At 40.2% G+C, this 22,669-nt stretch overlaps 1 protein-coding gene across 4 annotated transcripts in view; it reads right to left on the bottom strand.

The window, feature by feature from the left end:
- Nucleotides 1–22,669, bottom strand: part of nfatc1 (nuclear factor of activated T cells 1) — a 281,481-nt gene that overhangs the window by 63,463 nt on the left and 195,349 nt on the right. The window lies entirely within an intron of this gene.

The raw sequence follows: 22,669 nt of genomic DNA, 5'->3' as shown, positions 1-22,669 counted from the left end.
AATGATACAAAGACTGGGGGAGCTGTGCATAATGAGGGGGATTGCCAGAGATACAGCATGATACAGATAGGCTGGAGACTTTGGTGGAATAATGACAGATAGAGTTTAATCTGGACAAATGGGAGATGATGCATTTTGAAACATCCAATGCAGGAGGGAAGTACACAGAAAATGGAAGAACCCTCAGCAGCATCAACAGACAGATGGATCTAGATGTACAAGTCCACAGTTCCATGGAACTGGTAATGCAAGTGGATAAGGCAGTCAAGAATGCAAATCACATGCTTGCCTTCATCAGTTGGGGCACAGAGTACAAAAGTTGGCAAGTCATGTTGCAGCAGTATAGAACCTCTTTTGGTATATTGCCTGGTTCTGGTTGCCACACTACAGAAGGATGTGGAGGCTCTGGAGAGGGCACGCTCACAGTTTATGAGGATGTTGCCTGGTGTGGAGCATTTTAACTCTAAGGAGAGATTGGACAAACTCAGTTTGTTTTCACTTGAACATCAGGGGTTGATGGGTGAGTTGATAGAGCTTTACAAAATTATGAGAGGCATGGATAGAATGCTATGGAGCATTGTGCTTCCAATTAAACCTGTTGGACTATAACCTGGTGTTGTGTGATTTTTAACCATGGATAGAATGGATAGTCAGAGTTTTTTTCCCAGGTAGAAATGTCAATTACCAAGTGACACAGCTTACAGATAAAAAGGGGTAAGTTTAATGGAGATGTGAGAGGCAAGTGTTTTATACAGAGTGGTAAGTGCCTGAGTCTATCAGAAGAGGTGATGGAAGCAGATACAATTGTAATATTTAAGAGGCATCTTGACAGATACATGGATAGGCAGGAATAGAGGGATACAGACCACATGGAGGCAAATGGCTTTTAGTTTAGCAAGATATCACATGTCAGTGTACTTTTGGTGGGCTTAAAGGCCTGTTCCTGTGCTGCACTTTCTTTGTTCTTAGTTTAGACCCTCCACATCTCTGCAACACTTGAACTGCCCCTAAAAACTGAGCTTTAAGCCATGAAGATGCAGTCCACATGCAATCTTGCAGAACTCCATAGTGATCTTTAGATTAGATTACTTACAGTGTGGAAACAGGCCCTTCGGCCCAACAAGTCCACACCGACCCGCCGAAGCGGCAACCCATCCATACCCCTACATTTACCCCTTACCTAACACTACGGGCAATTTAGCATGGCCAATTCACCTGACCCGCATATCTTTGTGACTGTGGGAGGAAACCGGAGCACCTGGAGGAAACCCACGCAGACACGGGGAGAACGTGCAAACTCCACACAGTCAGTCGGCCGAGTCGGGAATTGAACCCGGGTCTCAGGCGCTGTGAGGCAGCAGTGCTAACCACTGTGCCACCATGCCACCCACATCTTTTGCCAGGAAACTGCACACGAGGGTTATTAGCGCCAAGGGAACAAATTCACGAACAATTAATGTTCATACAAAAGTATCTGAATATTATGAATGGGTATGGGGAGAAATCGGGGCCAATGTACTGAGTTGGATGACCAGCCTTGATCATACTGAATGGTGGAGCAGGCTCCAAGGGTCAAACAGCCTACTCCTCATCCTACTTTCTATGTTTCGATAAAGATATAAACTAAGCAGACTATTGAGTGCAGGCATTCCTCTGGCTCATAATTCTGATTGCCCACATATATTGATGCAGTTCATTGCCTTCAAATTTATAAATCTACTTAGTGAAGGAGTTTGTAGTCACCAGACCCTGAGGGGATAAGTAAACTCTCATACATATAGTTGTGTTTGTGAACACACATTTCCTGTTTTGGCCAGCAAATCTGTGAATGTAGATGGCTGCAATGCTAATACATATTCATGACATAATGAACACAAAAGAGGTTCCCCACCATCAAGATCAGGAAAACTGATCCACCTGAAAGGTTCCGACAACTTAATATGAAAACTTTAACCCAACACTGAAAAACTGATTCTGCCTCTTGTCCAGTTATGGTTGCTTGTGTGCTGAAAAATCCCTTCAAATGTTACAAACAAAAGACAAATGACACTTACTGTCCATTTACTGGGAAATACAATTAAACAATTCAGCAAACTTGCTGTACGCATGCAATCAAATTAGCATAATTCATTTATTTTCTGTGCTCTGATTATGCAGATATTCATTTCTGATTATTATGTAATAAAATTAAGCTCTACATTAGATGAGATTCCCTACAGTGTGGAAACAGGCCCTTCAGCCCAACAAGTCCACACCAACCCTCCAAACCCATTTCCATCTGACTAATGCACCTAATACTATGGGCAATTTAGCATGGCCAATTCACCTGACCCACATAGCACCCAGAGGAAATCCACGCAGATATGAGGAGAATGTGCAAACTCCACACAAACATTTGCCCAAGGCTGGAATCGAACCTGGGACCCTGGTGCTGTGAGGCAGCAGGGCTAACCACTGAGCCACTATGCCACCCCTCTACAGAATGATTATAAAACTATTCACATAGAAACTGTGTAAGCATGTACCTGATTAATCAGTAAAGGTTTAATAATTACTCAACTTGTATGAATTTCATTCTTCAAAGAAATGTATTATTTCTATGTTATCTATTCTATATTTACACCTATGAGGAAAACCGTCATGTCTTTACTTATGGATTTGATTATTCCAACACACTCCTGGCTGGTTTCCCACAGCCTACTACTTCCAACCCTGACATATTAGGATAGATTGAGTTGGTTAGGAATGAATTCACTGACGTTTTGAAGAATGAGAAGGGATCTCATGAAACTCTACAAAATTCTAAGAGGACCAGGCAGATTAGATGCATAAAAGATGTTCCCTAAGGTTGGGGAGACCAGAACCACAAGTCATAGTTTAATGATAAAGGGTAAGCCTTTTAGGATTGAAATCAAGAAGTTTCTTCACCAAAGAGTGATGACCCTGTGGAATTCACTACTAAAGAAAGTGGTTGAGGCCAAAAGGTTATGTGCTTTCAAGAAGGAACTCTTGTGGCTAAAAGATCAAGGGTATGGGAGGAGAGTGGGATTAGGGTATTGAGACTCAGAGGGTCGAGTGGCCTACTCCTGCTACTATCTTCTATGTTTCTATGAGTCTGGTAAACACACCTTCAGGAAGAGATATTGTGCCTTTGAGGGACAGCACTGTAAATTTACCAAAATGATAACTGAACTCCAAGGGATAAATTACAAGAAAGATGACAAAATCAGAGTTTTAACCCCTGGAACAGAATATTAAGGATTATGGAGCAGTTTTCAAGGTCATAAGGGAAACAGATAAAGTGGATTGGGAGAAATTATTCCTACTGGTTGAGACTAGAAGGCATAATCTAAAAATGAGAGACAGACTTTTCAAGAATTAGGGAATGCTGTAAAATTGTGTGTAATATTCTTGGGACAAATATTCAATGCCTTCCCACCATGGCTAATAAATCTGAATGGGAAGGCCCATGGAGCTCTTCCTACCCCTACTCTACTTAAGATGCCTTAAAGACCTATTCTGTCTATATCATATTTGTTTTGGTGACTTATGTACTTCATTTCATTGCACATTTACCTTTGTGTAATTGGGGCTGGAGATGATGGCACTGGGAGGCAGGATAGGGGGCAAAAGCAGGTACATGGAGTACAGTCACACATCAGTCATGACTACATTGAATGGTGGCATAGATTTTTAGGAGGCTAAATGACCTCCTCCTCTTCCAATGTTCCCAGTAAGGATAGAAATACTGAAGAAATAAGACGACCAATGGCAGGACAGAAATTGATGATCGGCACCAAACAATAGACTTAAATAAACTAAGTAAGAAAGGTAAAAATAGACAATGGCAAAACAAACACAAGCCTGAAATGTATAAACTGAAATGTCCCCACAAAGATGATTCTGAAGAAGAGAAAGAAATGAAAAATAAAATGAAAAGTTGCTTACAGAATATAAAGTTATTTTTTGAAGTTGTTTGTCAGAGATGAACAAGTTCAGCTTCTTTACAAAAATGTGACCTGATGGGAAGGGACCACTTCCTACTGATGGCTGCAAAAAGAAGGTCACACACCAGTACTCTATAAATTGCTTCATAATTCAATTATATGGACCATGTACAGTCTCCCCAATGAGGAGTGTGAAGCAAACTGGTGGAAATATAACTTGCTTCCAAAACAGTTTTGACCATCCTTGCCAACTGCATATATTCGAGGAGAAAGTGAGGTCTGCAGATGTTGGAGATCAGAGTTGAAAATGTGTTGCTGGAAAAGCGCAGGAGGTCAGGCAGCATCCAAGGAGCAGGAGATTCGACGTTTCGGGCATGATTCCTGAAGAAGGGCTTATGCCCGAAACGTCGAATCTCCTGTTCCTTGGATGCTGCCTGACCTGCTGCGCTTTTCCAGCAACACATTTTCAACTGCATATATTGTACAGAATCATTTTGTGTTTGCAAGTTTGTTGTTGTGGATGAAAAGCAGCATCACTCCCGATCCCTCTCCTCTCCCTATCTGATGTGCCGGTCCTGGGGGAGTTGGGGTGGGGGAGTAAAACACCGCTGCCTGCAGTGAGCAGGAATTCCGAACCTTGCAATAACTATCACAAAATCAGCAATTTCCGTTCAAGGGCTGCAGCAAAAGTTAAATACTCTCTCAGCAGTAGGTAGTGGCCAGGGGAAGAATTGAGGATGAGCATTGGCATAATTAACTGAAGGAAGAACTGATGAGTGTTAGACTATATCGTATAATAACATCATAGAAGGACGGTAGGGATATATGACAATATGATGCGTAGATCCAACAAACAGGATAATGGTACCAGTGTAAGAAGCTCTCTTTCTTATTACTGCCACTATTGCAGTCATAGACATTTTAATAATCAGATTTAGCAACAAAAATTTTTACATTAATCAAAACCAGCATTTGGTAGAAACAAAATATCCCTCTTACTTTGGCTTGCCAAAGAAATCCTTCAATTACTGATCATTGTACAGTTGTACAATGTAATTAATGCTTGATGTTGTATGCATATGCTCAGCAGGGTAGATACTATACAATGAAATATCCATCTCATTTACATAAAGCCTACTTGTAACAAGTTAGTTATTTAAATCAAATTATGTGATAATCAACTTTTCTGAGAATTATGTTGTACACAAGGGCTCATCTGACACATTAAATGGAAAATTTTAACCGTGGGACCTGTCAATCTTTAGTTCTGGGGGACATGAGCTCCAATTCCTGCGGCTGTGGGTGGAAGCTTTGTATTACAGGCTGGAAAAAGCTCCTATTTACATTTGAGATGAGAAGAATATTTTTCCACTCAGAGGGTGATTTCTCTTCCCCCAGAGAGCAATGGAGGCTGGGTCATTGAATGTATTCAAGTCCCAGTTAGATTCTTGATTGCAGAGAGCATCAGGGGTTTTCAGGGATAGCCTCGAGAAAGGATTGCAAGCCATAATTTGGAGAATGTGGAAGAAATACTCTTGCTGCTTCTCATGCAGAGTGCTCCCTTTCCTCAGCCTGGCTGAATTTGCCAGGCATGTTACCCAACAATTAAAAGCAGGTTCAACATGAGGCTTTCAGCTTCATTAACATCCTTCAAATGCCACCCTGCATCTTTGGAATGGATCAACTGTCAGCCACCACCCTGCCTGAGTTAAAGTCAACTGCAGAGACTTGGAAGCAAATTGAAAAAAAAACCACTTGGTTTGTTTCATAAATCATGCGGATTATATGAGGCTTATTATAGGCTACTGCCACAATGAAGGAATAGACCAGGGACAGAATGGATCCAGAGAATGGTATGCAGGCCAGCAGAAGAAAATTCCAGAATGTGTTTAAGACTAAAGGGCATACGTTTAAGGTGAGGAGTAAGTGGTTTAGAGGAGGTCTGAGAGAAGAAATTCAGCCAGGCGGTAGAAATATGGAATGTGCTGCATGATAGAGGGCTGGAGTCAGGTACTCTCATAATATTTAAGAAGCATCTGGATGAGCACTTAAAAGGCCATGGCACAGTAGGCTATGGACCAAGTGCAGGTAAATGGTATAGTTTGGTGCTTCTTAGTCGGCATAGATATGATGGGCAAAAGGGCTTGTTTATATGTATGAGTCTATGACTATGACTCTACAATAAACACCACTTCTCCCCCTCCCAAAAGAAAAACCCTGCCCATTGCTGGATGAGTCAGGCAAAGGCTGGATTCCTCCCAAACTGAGCGTGGAAAATATGGAAAGAGAACTTTCTGGCGGTTTCTCTCTGAATTTCCACATTTCATCCTATGACATACAGCAGAATGAAAGATACAGAGCGAGGTGTCATAAGGCACTGTGGTAATTATAAACTTTCAAAAGAAACAGCAAGAGATTTGTGTGAACAATACATTTCAAGCAAGTTCAAAATGAGGACCCATGTGGAATGGTTGAAGTTGTGATGAAAGTTTGTGAAATATATATATTTTTTGGAAACTTAGGTTCTAAAGAGGACAGAACCATTTGTAGCTTAGATTTGGTTTGTGTGTCTGTATTGTGCATTGAAAAGGCAAGGACAAAGTCTAGTTTCTTTACTGATAGCTTGGATTGGTGTGGAGTTGTCTGGAGGGTCATTTACATGTAATTTGAATAAACCTTTAAAACCCTTGAGGGGAATATTTCAGTGCATTAGAAATAAGGGCAGAAAAACAAAATGATTGGGCTGATGCTTATTAGCAAGTTGTTCAATGAAATAGGGAGACATAAAAGAAACAAGTTTGCTTAGAAAGGCACTATGCAGTTTTCTTTCAGAGAGGAGCAGGTCATTCAGAGCACAAATGTGCTATAAGTTTAATGGTCTCTAAAAAGCAAACTTCACTGAATTTAAGAGGGTTCTGTGAATTTTTAAAATGAGAATGTGGACGTATGAGCATATAACAGTCAAATTGCTGTGAAGTTTATTACATAGATTTTAATTTCAAAATGGCTTTGTCTGTTGCTAAGACTTTTGTGAGATCGGAAGATGGGACAGGAGATTAGTTGAAATCTTTGTCTAAGGCAAAACTGAGAGTTAGCAGGCAAATTGAGGTAGAAATTAAAGTAGAATATAATAAGGATGACATGATTGGAATGACGAGCCAGCACTTGAAATCAACATCATAGAATCTTAGAATCCCTACAGTGTGGAAGCAGGCCAATCAGCCCATCGAGCTCACACAGGGAAAGGAGGGAAAGCTGAAATTAATGCGACGCTGCTAGGTATAGGAGAGATTCATTTAGAAATTTTAAAAGAACCTGAATTATAAGAAATGGACAGAGAATATGGAATGAGGACAGAGAAGAATGAAAAATGAAAAAAGGGAAAGAATGAAAAGGAAAGAGCAATGCAATTGGAGGACAGAGAAAGGAAAAGAGAATTGGAAATAAAACATTTTGAATTAGAAAGTGAGGAGGAATTAAAAGGAAGAGTAATGGAATTAAAAGGCTAGAACACCAAAAGAATAGGGAATCAGACATGAGATGGTTAAAGAAAAGCTTAGATTAAAGAAAGAAAGAAGAATACAGCAGCTCAGAGGATGATTTTGATTCCAATTAGGGTTTTGATTTAACTAGAAATCTTGCCGAGATTTGCAGAGGTCATCTCATTTGAAAAGGTAACTGTGGTGTTGAAATGGCCAAAAGATGCTTGGACCTAATGTTATAGAGTATCCTGATAGGTCTATGAATGTGTACAACAGTTTGTCAGAAGAACAGGCTGCAGACTATTTGGTGATTAAAATGGCAGTATTCTATAGTTATTAACATGTCCCTAAAACTTATCAAAAAAAGCACTTCAAGCCTGAAGAAAACCAACTTATTTTTCTTTCAGAAGTTGCTGTAGATCTTGTCCAATCAATCTGTTCAGTGATGTTATTCCACACATCTGGAACAGTTGGGACCTGAACCCAGGCCTTCTAGTTCCGTAAACTGTAACTTTTACAGGATAAGTCAGAGATCTTTATAAATGACAAAAATCACGCCATGCCTCTGGCAAACAAGTGAAGGAATCCAGTGAAGGAAGATCAAGAAGCAGTGTTGTGAGCAGTATAAGACTCTTACCAATTTTTATAGATGCACTATAGAAAGCATCCTATCTGGATGTAGTGGTAATGCAACTACTGTTCCCAAAACCACAAGAACCAACTAAGAGTTGTGAACAGAGCCAGTCCAACACACAAACCACCCTTCAACCATTGACTCCATCTATACTTCCTGTAGCCTCAGGAAAGCAACCAACATAATCAAAGACTCCTTCCACCCGGTTATACTCTCAGCTATCCTCTTCCGTTGGATAAAAGTTTGAATATATGTACAAACAGATTCAAGAACAGGTTCTCTCCCGCTGTTATCAGACTTCTGTATGCACCTCACAAATGTGAATGTTGATCGCTCTCTGCATCTTCTATGTGGCTGTAATACTGAATTCTACACTCTTGTTCTGTTACCTTGTATGGTCCGATCTGCCTGTAGACCTCACAAAATAACAATTTCCATCATACCTCAGTACATATGACAACAAAAATCAAATCAAATCATCTCAGCAAACCCTGTGAACAGGGACCACTGATCTACCTGCCAAATCTTTCCCTTCCCCTGTACTCACAGTTTTTCTATGTCTGCATCTGTCTCTATGTTTGTGTACAGGATTTTCTTCAGTGGGCTAGAGTTTTAACCAGAGTTACATGACATCCATTCAAACTTATTTATCTCTATCTGTTTAGTGCCTATTTATTTGTAAATGAGTACATATTCTTGTTAAGTACAGAGACCTGGCCCATGCTTTCTGTCAACCATGTTCTTTAAAGACAGGTAGCTGGGGGATTTCTGTCTAATTTTAAAACACAACCTCTGTGATGACTCTGGGAATGGAGGAGCTTGATTTTCAATGCACTACCCCTGCGAGGCATAACACCTCCAATCATGACTTCTGGCCAGAGTCTCGCCATGATCCCAGGTCTTTAGTAGGTGTATTTCCTGCAGCAGCTATTGCCTCCCTGGTGGTGCTGGAGAGCAACACAGCTGCCAGTTTCTGATATGTCAGCAGTTCTTAGTGGGTGCAATTTTAAGCAGCCCGCACATAAACATTTATGCTCACATTCTTCAATTATTTCCAGACCTGTTTTTTTTCAAAAACAAGTGGACTGTCAGCCAAGATGCAGTGTAACTTTTGCAGGTGATGGGGAGACACTGATTCCTCTCACTCTGTCTCAGAGTGGTGTCCACCACATAACTTTCTCTATTCAGTGTTTGCAGTAGTGGATGCCAAGAGGAAATAGCTTCTTTCTAATGGAAGTTTGGCAAATATTGAGGCTTTGCACACAAGATAAGCCTTTCAAGTAGTTTTACATCCAAAAAGCCATTAAAAGTTTTTATTCTCCCCAGAAGTACACAGTTGTATTTTAACCTTCATTTTAATGTCAACAGGGTGTAAAGAATCAGTTCTGGAATCAGGGTAATATCTTGTTCACTGCTGACTTGCAGGAGCCACTGTGAAAAATAGTGTTTTCAAAGGCTGCCCAAGGGATTTAAACTGCAAAAATCAGGGATGCATGCCAAAAGCAGCAAACAGCATGGCTTTCCCCATCCTGCTTGGCTGGTTACTGTTCATTACTGACATCCGTCGCCATAGATCACATTTCACCACTGTAACAAATTTCATATGGAGTCTGATTAAAAGTCAGAAGCACCATAGAAATATAGTCAACTCACCCAGCAAGACTTTTTGCAAACATCAAATTAAGGATGAGAGAACAGTTGCCCTTTTCCATAGCATCGTGCATGACCACAAAGTGCTTCACCACTTTAGGAATCACATTTTAAAATGTAGTCACTGCCACAATGCAGAGGAGCTGGGCAGCTAATTTGCCCACAGCAAATATCCATGATAGAATGAGACTTATGACCAGCTACAACTATTATTGTGATATTGGTAGATGAATGAGCATTACATGCTACACACACTTCTTAAACATTAAGGCTGTAAAGTATTAAGTAATTACCACTTAGCGATCAGGCCAATCATCCCTTTCAAAAGAAGAATTTCTTAGAATGTGAATGAGAAAGATTGTGCTTCCTCTCTGTAGGTACTTCTGAACAGTTCTACACAAAGCAAATATATCTAAATTTTGTTTCATGAATGTCATTTACTGAAAAAGGTCAGGGGAAACTCTCACTGCAGGACTCTAGTGGACCATTTATTCAAAGTAGGTAGAGACGTCAATCATAAATCAGCAACTTTTTTTTATTGTGCTTCAATATAAATTCTCTCTATTTTCCTTTTATCTGGCCAGTGATCTACTCCTAAAATTTTAGTAAAATATGACTTTCGATAACATATATTTTCTGCCCCTAAGAATGGAAGTCTCTGTTGCATTTGGGGTGTATTCACACTCCTTTAACTAGCAAAGACTTCTCTTTGACTCTTCTGCACACGTGTCAGCTGTATAGTTGCCTTAATTGAAGTTGGGAATCACTCAGAGCCAAGTACTACTTCAGGATTTATAAAAAGTGGTATCAAATGACGACAAGCATATCTCTGTGGTAAGTAAATTGGTCGCACACACTTCTATCTAAGACAGCCAGACAGCAGTCTGCTGACTAGTGCAACCAAATTTTTCTTTTTCTTTCCTCTGGCTTAGTGGCTTAGGCATTTCTAGATTTTTCTTTTGAGCTTGCTGCAAACGTTCATTGTTTTCCGGAACCTACTTCCTGCCATATCTAAAATAACACCAGCTGCAGTGACTTGATAGAAAGGAATCCCATGGTAAATACACAGAGAGATGGGTGGGAAAATGCTACATTTTGGGGAACTGATAGCATTCTATCAAATCAACTTTTTGAGAAAGATAACTTCCACTCAAATCAGTGTGATGCACAATGAAAGAAAACACAAAATTGTAGTATCACAGATATTAATCCCAAATCATTTCCACTAATCTGGCATTTCATATGTAATGGAGAGGTTAAGCAAAAAAGTTAATTTTTTTGTCTGGACTTTTCTATGTTGAGTGATAATAACACTAGTAGGGATGGTCTCCATCAAATCTGAATTAAATCTGAAAAGGTTAAATTGCCATTTCCTCCCAGCTCATAACAAGGTAAAAAAAAACTGGCTCAACTTCAGCTTTCCATTTCATCATCTTGAGAGAGGAGGGAAGAAAAGAACTTGTGTGTGAGTGAAGGTTTTGAAGATCCAGTTTGGCTCAGTTCACTGAACCACTGAAGTTTGGTTAAATGTACGGCTAAAAGGTACTTTACCTGACTCCTTGCACATTTAAAGCTCCAACATGAAATTTCCCTTCATTAATCATGATGGAATGGAGAGAAAGAAGATGGAATTCCAATCTTCATATCCCTTAACTGTAGGCATTGTTTGGGTAGGCTTATACCTAAGCATCCAGAGTTAATTAAAAGATTTACTGAACCAAAGAGGTTACAGTACAGAAGGGGGCATTGGGCCCATTGAATCTGAGTCAGCTGACTACAAGTATAATCCAGTTAGACCCACTTCTTTGGCTTTTACCTGTGGCAACATAATTTTTTTTTCTCTTTTGAATTCCTTTTTAAAAGGCATGACTGAATCTTTCTCTAATACACCATTAGGTAGTGCATTCCAGAATACAACCACTTGATGCACTGAAAAAAAAGTCTTCAGGATCACTAATTTTCTTGCCAATCAGCATAAGTCTGTGACTTCTAGTTCTCAACTCTTTGCAAAGGGGACAGTTATTTCTTTGCTGCTCAGTCTAGGCCCACGAATAAAGAAAGACTTGCATTCATATTACACTTTTCATAACCACTGGATGTCTCAAAGTGTTTTACAGCCAATTAAATACTTTTGAAGTGTTGCGTGATAGAAAATGCAGCAGTCAGTTTGCAGCCAGCCAGCTCATACAAACAGCAACATGTTGACAATCTTTTTGTGATTAAGGATTAAATATTGATTAGGACATTGGAGTTAAATGCCTTGATTCTTCTTCAAAATAGTGCCTTAGGATCTTTTATGTTGACCTGAGAGGCAAGATGGGTACTCAGTTTAACAGCTCAGGTGAGAGATGACACCTCAGATACTGCAATACTCCTTCTGCACTGAGATGCAGAACCATCATGACTTTTGTGCTCAAGACCTGCAATGTGACTTAAACTCACAACGCTCAGACTCAGGTGAAACATCTATCTACTTAGTCGTGGCAAACAGCAATTTTGATGAGTTGAACATACTATCAAATCTCCTTTAAATTTCTTTGTTCAAACAAGCCTCAAATCCTCCTACCTACCTGCAATAAGTAAGTCCCTCATCTTGAATCATTCTCGTCAATCTTTTGTGCACCCTCCCCAAGTCTTTACATCCTTCCTAAATTATGGTGCCCATAATTGGACACCATAATCCAGTTGTGGCTCGGCCAATGTTTTATAAAGGATCATTTTGAGTTACTTGGTATTATACACTATACCTCTATTCAGGATGCTGTCTGCTTGCTTTTTTAACTTATCCTTAACCTGCCCTGCCAGGTTTAATGATTTGTGCTTACATATCTCTTTGGACTTTCTGTTCCATCAGCCTTTATGGAATTGTAATCTTTATTTTATATTTTAGTTTACATTTCCCTCTTCGCTTTGCAGATTGAATTTTTCATCTTTAAAACTGGTTCTTTTCATTTCAATAATTAATTGGCCCTATTTCTAAAGTAGTAAGCAATGCAAGGTGCAAATTTAGAACCTATCCTCATTGGCTATCCTGCTTTTTGAGGATAATTCCATAAGACATAGGAGTAGAAATGGACCATTAGAATCAGAGGTCTGCAGCACACATAAAGGCCCTTTGGTGCATCAAGTCTGCACCAGTCAGACCAAAAACAACCTAACTATTCTAATCCCATTTTCCAGTACGTGGCCTTTTCTTTGTGTGCCTTGGCATTGCAAGTGGGCAGCACGGTGGCACAGTGGTTAGCACTGCTGCCTCACAGCGCCTGAGACCCGGGTTCAATTCCCGACTCAGGCGACTGACTGTGTAGAGTTTGCACATTCTCCCCGTGTCTGCGCGGGTTTCCTCCAGGTGCTCCGGTTTCCTCCCACAGTCCAAAGATGTGCGGGTCAGGTGAATTGGCCATGCTAAAATGCCCGTAGTGTTAGGTAAGGGGTAAATATAGGGGTATGGGTGGGCTGCGCTTCGGCGGGTCGGTGTGGACTTGTTGGGCCGAAGAGCCTGTTTCCACACTGTAAGTAATCTAATCTACACATCTAAATATTTCTTAAATGTTATGAGGGTTTCTGAGACTATCATCCTTACATCATTCTCTTCACATTTCCATCATTCTCTTCACATTCTCTCTAAATCTCCTGTCTCTTATGTTAGGAATAGCTAGAAATATTAGAAATCTATGTACCCATGTATTGATCCCTCCACCAAGGGGAGAAGTTACTTCCTACCTACCAAATCTTTGCTTCTCATAATTTTATCCACCAGTCAATGGCATCAAAGAACAAAGAACAAAGAAAATTTACAGCCCAGGAACAGACCCTTTGGCCTTCCAAGCCTGAGCCAATCCAAATCCACTATCTAAACCTATCATCCAATTCCTAAGCATCTGTATCCCCCTGCTCCCCACCTACTCATGCATCTGTCCAGATGCACCTTAAATGAATCTACCATGTCTGCCTCTATTACCTCTGCTGGCAACACATTCCAGGCACCTACCACACTCTGTGTAAAGTATTTACCGCGTACATTCCCCTTAAACTTTTCACCTCTCACCTTCAAAAACCTGATATGATTCATCAATTCTACTTTCAAGCATTATCTTCATAACCCTTGATCCCCTCACTGATTAAAAATCTGTCTATCTCAACCCTAAATACACTTAACTAATCAGCCTCAACAGTCCTCTGCAACAAATAATTCCACAGATTCACTAATCTCTGAAAAAAGAAATGTCTTAAATGTGTAATCCCTTGCCCCTGGTCATAGATTTCGCCTGTCAAGACCTGAAGAATTTTTATGCTTCAATTTGGTCACCTCTCATTTTTCTAAAATCCAATGAATACAAACCCAACCTAATCGACCTCTCCTCATAAGAAAATCCTTCCATACTCAGAACAAATCTCGTGAGCCTTCTCTAGATTGCCTCCAATGTCAATATATCTTTCCTTAGATAAGGGGATCAAAACTGTTCATAGTATTCCAGCTGTGGTCTGATGAGTCTCTTGTATAGCTTTAGGAAGTCTTTCCCATTGCTATATTCCATTTCTGTTGAAATGAAGACCAATAGTCCTTTTGCCTTTCCTACTACCTGCTGAATTTGTATATTAGCCATTTTGTGATTCACGCATGAGGATCCCAAATCTCTCCGTGTAGTAGATTTCTACAGTCCTTTTCCATTTAAACAATGTTCAGCTTTTATACTTCTCTTGCCAAAGTGCTAACCCCACATTTTCCCCAGACTATATTCCATCTGCCAAATTTCTCCCAGTCATTCAACCTGTCTATATCCCTCTATAAATTCTGTGTCTCCTCACTACTTACTTCCCACCTACATCTGTGTCATCCACAAAATTTAACAATAGTATGTTCACTTCTGTCACTATTGTAAATAATTGTGACCCCAGCATTGAACCCTGTGGCACTCCACTCAGTCACAAGATTCTGCCATGGGTCTTAATGTTATTGACAAGAATGATTCTTGACTTGTAGAGCTTTGGACACATGATGGAGGTGTCCAATATGGAAGTACGATCAGCAGTGCAGGACGTGTTTGCATTTCTTTCCCATTCTGACTCATCATTAAGACATCTGTACACAAAACATATGATAGCCTAATAGGCAAGTCATCATTTTGATTGACTAATAGCAAGTCCCTCCCAATCTTTAATGCCAGTCTTCTGGCCAAAATGTATCCCTCATTCAACATGATTTAAAAAAACAAACAGATTATCTGGTCATTATTACATTTCAGTTTTTGGGAGCTTGCTATGTGCAAATTGGTTATGAAGTTTTCTAAAATATAACGGTGACAACACTTCACAAGTACTTCTTTAGCTGTAAGGCACTTCAAGACATCCAGTAATTCTAAACGGCACCACATAAATGCAAATCTTACTTGCTTTCCCCACATATCTTATTGGCCTATTCTGTTGCATTTTTTTTGAAGTAGCATGCCATGTATTTTATTTTTATTCATATGACATGGGTGGTCTAAATGTTGTGCTGAAACATCCTGAGGAGCTCAGCACATGTTGCTTGCAGCTGTTTATACCAAACAAAGCTTCATATCAATAATATGAAGTATCAGATCTTACAATTAAACAAATATCATAATTGTTAATTTGAAATCAGATTCTAGTTTGAAGAGTTCAAAGGTAAGTATTTTTGATTTTTTTTCTAGCTAATTTAGAGATGGCATGAAATTATTTTTATATTTTATGCTAGTAGTTGTTCTGTTGGTGGTACCTTGATATAAATATGTAAGAGGATACGGGACAATTAGTCTTGTGGTGGAGTGGGTGAGCTCCCCACCTCTAAGCCAGAAGCTTCAGATTTGAGTCAAACCCAATGTTTCCGTCCTACATAGGGGTGTGATAGAAGCCGGAGCCAGGTGCATGGCACCATGGTAGTTTGCCTGTACAGTAGGGTACATGGAGAGACTGGAAGAATAACAACAATCAGAGATTCAATAGTTTTGGGAACAGATGGGCACTTTGATGGTCACAGACATGAATCCAGAATGGTGTATTGCTTTCCTGGTGCCACTGTCAAGGATGTCTCTGCTAAGCATCCAGAATTGAAAGGATGAACAACCAGCAGTCAAGGTCCACACAGGTATAAACTACATATGCTGAAAAAGGCATGTAGCCCTGCAATCACAGTTTATGGACATAGGAGAGAAATGAGCAAGGAACTCCTCCAGATTAGGACCTCAAGATTACTTCTGGTACTATACAGAGGTGACTATAGATAAAACAGATGAATACGAGTCTGGAAAGACGGTGCAGGAGGGAGGGTTCTGGATACTTTGGACATTGGGAACAGCTCTGGAGAAAAAGGAACTGACAAAGGCAGAACAGTTTGCACTGAAGCAGAGTGAGGATTGAGGTCTTTGTGTAGTGGTTTGCTAAGGTTATTGGGGTAAATTTAAATTAACATGGCATGAGTGTGTGATCCATTAGATTATATCAGAGAGGAAAACTAAGATGCACAAAATACTTTGAGAGATAGATACCACCAGAACTAGAAATTTTAAAATTAATAGATGGGGTCAGAGGAAGGGTGAAAGTAACAAAGTCTAAATCAGCATTACTGTGTACTTATGTGAATACATGGATGTAGGAAATTAGATCAGTTAAATATAGGCACAGTTATCAGGTAGAAATTCAATGTTGTGGTTATAGCAGAGATCTGACTCAAAGAAGGATGGGATGTTGTGAAATATTCCTGGATACAAGGTGCTCATGTGGTAAAGGAAAGGAGGAAAAGAGGGATAGATGGCAGTATTAAGTATGGGCAGCACAGTGGTGCTGGAGAAAGAGAGATGTCAGAGAAAAATCAATGACAGAATCGATTTGCTTTAATTAATGAACTTAAAAAATGCAGCTACATGGCTCAATGTTGTCTATAGGTCACACATTAGTGGAAATGATGAAGGGGAACAAATGCACAAAGAAATTAGAAGGGTGCAAAAATTCAATGGAAGATAATGGGGAACTTCAATTCTCCGAATATAGAGTGGGATTGTAGTAGCACTGTAAAGGATAGTGAAGGACAAAGGCTCCTAGTGCGTGTTCAGGAAAATTTTCCTTAGCACTATGTTTTCAGTCCAATGAGAAAGGCGGCATTGCTAGGCCTGGAATAAGGTGGATCAAGAAGGTCAAGTCTAAGTGGTAGAATATTTGGGGACAGTGATCATTATATCATAAGATTTAAGCTAACCATGGAAAAAGACAAACAGCAGTCTTCCACAGAGCTGAAGATGGTGCCAGAAGACTGGAAAATTGCACACGTTACACTCTTGTTGAAAAAAAAGTGAAATGTTAAGCCTAGCAACTGCAGAAGACCCATTTTAACTTTGGTTATATGGAAAGTTCTACAAAGAATAATTTGGGACAAAATTAATATTCACATGAACAAATGGAGTGTGATTTTAAAATAAAAAGTGGATTTCTTAAGAGTAAATCATACTTAACTAACTTGCTGGAGTTCCTGAAGTAGTAGCAGAGAGGAATGGTAAGGGTAATACTGTTTATCAGCTGCCATGACTAAAATTGGACTTTGGAGTCCTGGTGCCTGGAACTTGAATGTGGAAATTAGACATAAAAGCATTGTTCCTCTCAGTGCACTTTTCTGTGATAGCCAGGGCATTCCTTTGTAGAGCTGAGGTACCCTGTGGATATGGTCCCAGGATGCCTTGGCATGAAGAGTCACAAACCCTTTCAGTGGGTGGCTTCTCTCTGGGACCATTAACTGTAGAGCAAGCTGTGCATTAAAGGTGCATGATTGCTTTGGAACCGTTCAACTAGTCAAGATGTGTCCATTACAGTTAATTTGACCAGAAATTTCAAAAAATGTTTTTATGAATGACAATTCTTTTCTTAGTCCAGTGTTGTTTGTAATGAAGAGCTTTATGCAATAGCACTTCATTTTTTTTCACATAGCTGCATAGGTACTTATGAATACTCTATAATTTGGCATGCTAGTTGAAGGGGCATATGATAATGAGGAAGTGGGCATTAAATTGACATGACAATGTGAGGGGCAATTGGCATGGTGTAACGTAGGTGATATGATGGGCTACAAAGGATGAGCAGAGAGAATTAGGTTGCATGGCTTGGGCTGAGAAGAAGTGAGGGGGTTGTGAGGGGTGAGGACTGGAGGAGAGTTTCATAATTCTTCCCTTTAGGAGAGGCAACGTATTCCTTTGGATTTGGACCCATGACACTTCTGGTGTAGATAAGGCACATTTTGTGCATATATGGTACATTAACTTGTTGACACTGATAAAGTTTTTAAAAAATTCTTTCATGAAATTGGGCATCACTGGCAAGTCCAGCATTTGTTTCTGGGAGGCCATTGCAAAATGAAATGAAGAGTCACCCACACAACAGTGGGTCTGGAGTTACATGTCAGATGGCTGATTTCCTTCCCTGAATGAACCAGTTGTTTTTTTACAACTATCACCATTACTAAAGTGAAATGCAGTAGCTTTCAATTCCAGTTTATTGATTTAATTGAAATTTCACCAGCTATAGTGATGGATTTTGAACACACATCCCCAGAGCATTAACCTGGCCCTCTGGATTACCATTCTAGTGACATATCGCTGTGCCACCTTCTCCCCCTGCTGTCAAATAACTGTTCAAGAATATGTGGAACTTTAAACATGTCAGATGGCATTCCAGGGTACCTGTTGACATAAAATCATTATGGGATTTGTACTACATGACTGACTTCCTAAACTGCCATTTTACAATGCAATACCTATGAAGTGGGCATTTTCATTGGCAGCTTCAATTGTGCATTGATCAGACATTTTTGTTTATGCAAGGAATTAATTAAAAGTAATTTCAATGTTTTGAAGTTATCTTGTCACCAAAGGGAGTGTTTTTTTTCCCCCAAAAATCTGCACATCTCCTGAGCTTTGCCAATGGTGGCTGCTTGGAAATGAGATGGTGAGGGTGGTGGGTAGGGAGGTGCGTGTTGGAATGGGGTAATAAAGGGTCATGAAGATGGCTGGACACACAGAATGATGCAGGGGTAATGGTGGGATCATGGGGATAGGTTTAGTGTTGACTGGATGAGGACTAGGGAGTGAATGAAGTGGGGTGGTGGTGAGGAGAAAGATGGATGCTTATTTTTACACTTTGACCACAATGCTACAGCTTCAAATCAGGCTGTCCTCCCAGGCTGTGTGGGGACCTGCAGCCTCTAAGGTTCTTCTCAGATCACCCAGCCCAACTCCAAATCCAGCGTAGCCACTCTACCCCCTGACTAAATTCACACAGGTGGATAGCTTTAAGGGTCAGTTCTGTGAAGCTGGGATTTCTCCCACCTCTACACACCTGACCAAGGAACAAAGACTGGGGCCAGTATCGTACAACAGGCTTGAGGGTTGCTTTCCCTGTAAGTTTTCCTGACATTGTAGGGAGTTTACAAGGTCTGCAGACTGAATAGCTTCCCCCTGTGCTGTAACAATTCTGCAATGATTCTGCACCATGATGGCCAAGGAAGGCACATTCATCAGCTTGTAAACATTTCTTACAAAAAACAATGATAGATAGTAAGACTTGGGGAGATTCCAGGCAGCCATGCCATAAGATTAAAGTTGGAGCATCCCCAAACACTGACCATAGTTCCAGAATACACCATACACGTACAAGTACTTGCCACAGCAACTTGGTCTTCCTGAATGAAATGCAATACAGGCATGATTTCAGTCACCAAAATCACAAGATCTCCAATACAGATTTAGGAACAGAAGCACTACACACTAAGAGAGAGAGATTTGAACCCTCTCTGGTGGGAACCAGGCAATAATGAGGTTATGTTAGGCATCAGTGCTGTCATTTTTTTTCCCACAGGGCATCTTCTGAGCAGCCTTAGTATCCCAGGATCCTGTTCAACTTTTATTAGTGCAACATGAACTGCTGATGCTACACTCAGTAAGAATTGGCAGTGAACAGAAGAAACTCAAAAAGGCAGGTGTCAAAATAACTGTGGGTCTGGTGGAAATAAAGCTCTATTACAACAGTAATATGGAGCATTGGTGAATCTCCACCTTCTTACCAACTTCCCTCCACCACACCCCTCAAAATTGTATCCCTGCCCCAGGTTCTGAATTTCTGCCTCCATGCCAACCAGTGTTATACCTGTGCCAATGAGTTACAGTGGTGCACTTGTGCAGTTTCCATACCTGCTTGATGGCATGATAGTGAGACACTACCTCAAACTGATTCAAATTTTCCACGAGTACAATCAGTAACCAACCAACACACACTGTTGAATAGTTAAAATCTACCTTCATTTCCAAATCCTTTAACAATTTACCAAGAAGGCTTGCTTTTAATGATGTCATATAGAATGAGACATTAGTAGCACAGCATTAATTCCAACCTGGTTACAATCAAAGAGTATGAACACAAAAATTACAGATGGTTATTAATCAGAACTTGATGAATGGGATACTGATGGTTCCAAAATCAAACAATTAATATTAAACTGGTTTGGGAAGTCTATTAAATCTTAAATTGGGGATTAAGATAACCACTTTAGCACAGAATCACAGATAACGCAGCAGGACTGAAATTCAGATGTTCCCAGCTGTAACTCAGTTACTAGCATACCTATCTACGAATCACAATCTTCTGAGTCAAGACCCAATCCAGGACTTCAGCACAAAAACCAGTGTTGACATTGACATGTAGAACTGAGGGAGTGCTGCATTATTGGAGGTGCTATTTCAATGCAAAATTAAAGTGAGGCACCACTTGACTTTTTGGCTGGATGTAAACCTTTCCATGGAAATTTGTTTTGAATATGATATGGGGAATTATCACTGATATTCTGATCAATATTTATTTCTTCATTAACATCAACAGTAAACACAATTATCTGGCTATTATCACCAGTCTGTTTGCTGTAGATTTTCATGTGCAGGTTGACTGCTGAATATCCCACAATACAATATTAACCACACATTAAAAAGTACTTGATTGGTCATGAAGTGCTTTGAAACATCCATGTTGTGAAAGGATGAATGTTAATGCAAGACTTTTATTCATTTTATGTGCTGGAGAATGAAGCATCCTAATAATGACAGCAAAAAGGACTTTAAGATGTGACAGATTCTCAGAGGCTAAAGTCACAACTTTTTTTTCTTTTCCTCCGAGCTTTCACTGCCAATTCACACATGAATTTTAAATATGTCTAGAGATTTCATTGAAACTTCTATGAAGAGCTGAGGTTTAGGACATGCTGAAATAGTGGTCAGAAGAAGCACAACAAGGATGCTCTAAAGGCTTCACTTAGGAGCTTTGACATTGACACTGAGTGCTGGAACAGCTTGGAGAACCCCGAGCTCACCCAGGGTCACTGCAGTTGGCATAATCAAATAAAAAATGATGCAACCTTCTTTGAAAGCAAATGTGTATCAGAGGCAAGGAGGAATCACAAGGTCAGGACTCTTCTGAGGCAGAAGCTCATACAGAACTCAATCACTTGCATTATCCTGTCTGATTTGCAGCAAAACCTTCCAGGCATTCCTGCCTCAGCAATCACCTATGATTTATCCAGGTGGTGAGTGTGGTTATCTTCATCTCAAAGGATGAACAAGAAAGGATCACTTACCGTGTCACAGTTCCAATGTAACTAATTGACCATTGGTCTGTGGACAGCAGCTCATTTGAAACATATAAAGGCAAAAACACCAAAGCTTTCATCTTAAATCTTTGGTCTTTACAGGAATGGAGTGTTTTTGAGTTAAACAGAGTAATTGATTTTCCACTTGCATTGAACTCCTGCTGGTTGCCATTTCATGTTCTGGGTTTCAAGAAGAATCTGAGGTCCTTGCCTCAAGCAGATGAAGGCCAGATGAACATTAAATGCCTGAGTGGAATGATAGCATTTGGACCTCAATGTGATTTTAACATATGGAGATAGCTGGTGAGAGCAAGCAAGGTAAGGACATGAACAGACTTGTATGTTTGCTCTCCTTCCTGACAAAAAGGAATTTAATTATCCAATATTTGATTAGATTACTTACAGTGTGCCCAACAAGTCCACCAACCCTCCGAAGAGCAACCCACCCAGATCCATTCCCGTACATTTACCCCTTCACCTAATACTACGGGCAATTTAGCATGGCCAATTCACCTAACCTGCACATCTTTGGATTGTGGGAGGAAACCCCCGCAGATACGTGGAGAATGTGCAAACTCCACACAGACAGTTGCCTGAGGCGGGAATTGAATTCGGGTCTCTGGTGCTGTGAGGCAGCAGTGCTAACCACTGTGCCACCTCAATATCTTTTCTGTAAGCAAGCAATGTTTTGAAAAGTTATCTAAAGGATGTTCTTTATAAACATAACTATTGTCTGCATGAGAACAGAAACAGGGGATGGGAAATGGTGTCACTATTTTGTGCGTCAGGATTTTGCGGTCAGAAGCAAAAGCAGAAATTGATGGAAAGATTCAGCTGGGGTGGCAGTATCTACTGAGAGAGAAACAAAATTACATATTTTATGTCAATGAGCTTTCATCAGAAGGGGAAGAAGTTAGACGTGTGAGAGATTTTAAGAAAGTGCAGAGGGGTGGGAAAGGAGGAGGAGCAAAGACAAAAGGGAAGGTCTGGCTGTGTTAGGGTGAAAGACATAAATCGCAAAAGGGATGATGATGTCAGGGTGAATGAGATATTTCTGCAATAGGTGTAGTAGCAAAGGATGGGCCGAGAGGTGTGAATGAGAAATGCAGAATCCCCACCAGCAAGTGCCATTTTTTTGGTCTATGTGTTTTGTGTACTTTGAATGGCAATTGCTGGAAATGCTAGAGCACTATATTTGCCTGGGGAAATGATACATTCCCTAGGAGGGGAGGGAGCAAGAGTCAATAATTCTCCCTTAAAAACACTGCTCAGACTATGGCAGGTGCAACTGACATACAGCAATGATCTCTCAACTTCA

The sequence above is a fragment of the Hemiscyllium ocellatum genome, chromosome 4, assembly GCF_020745735.1.
Source record: "Hemiscyllium ocellatum isolate sHemOce1 chromosome 4, sHemOce1.pat.X.cur, whole genome shotgun sequence".
Lineage (NCBI taxonomy): Eukaryota > Metazoa > Chordata > Chondrichthyes > Orectolobiformes > Hemiscylliidae > Hemiscyllium > Hemiscyllium ocellatum.
This window is presented reverse-complemented; position numbering and strand designations above follow the sequence as displayed.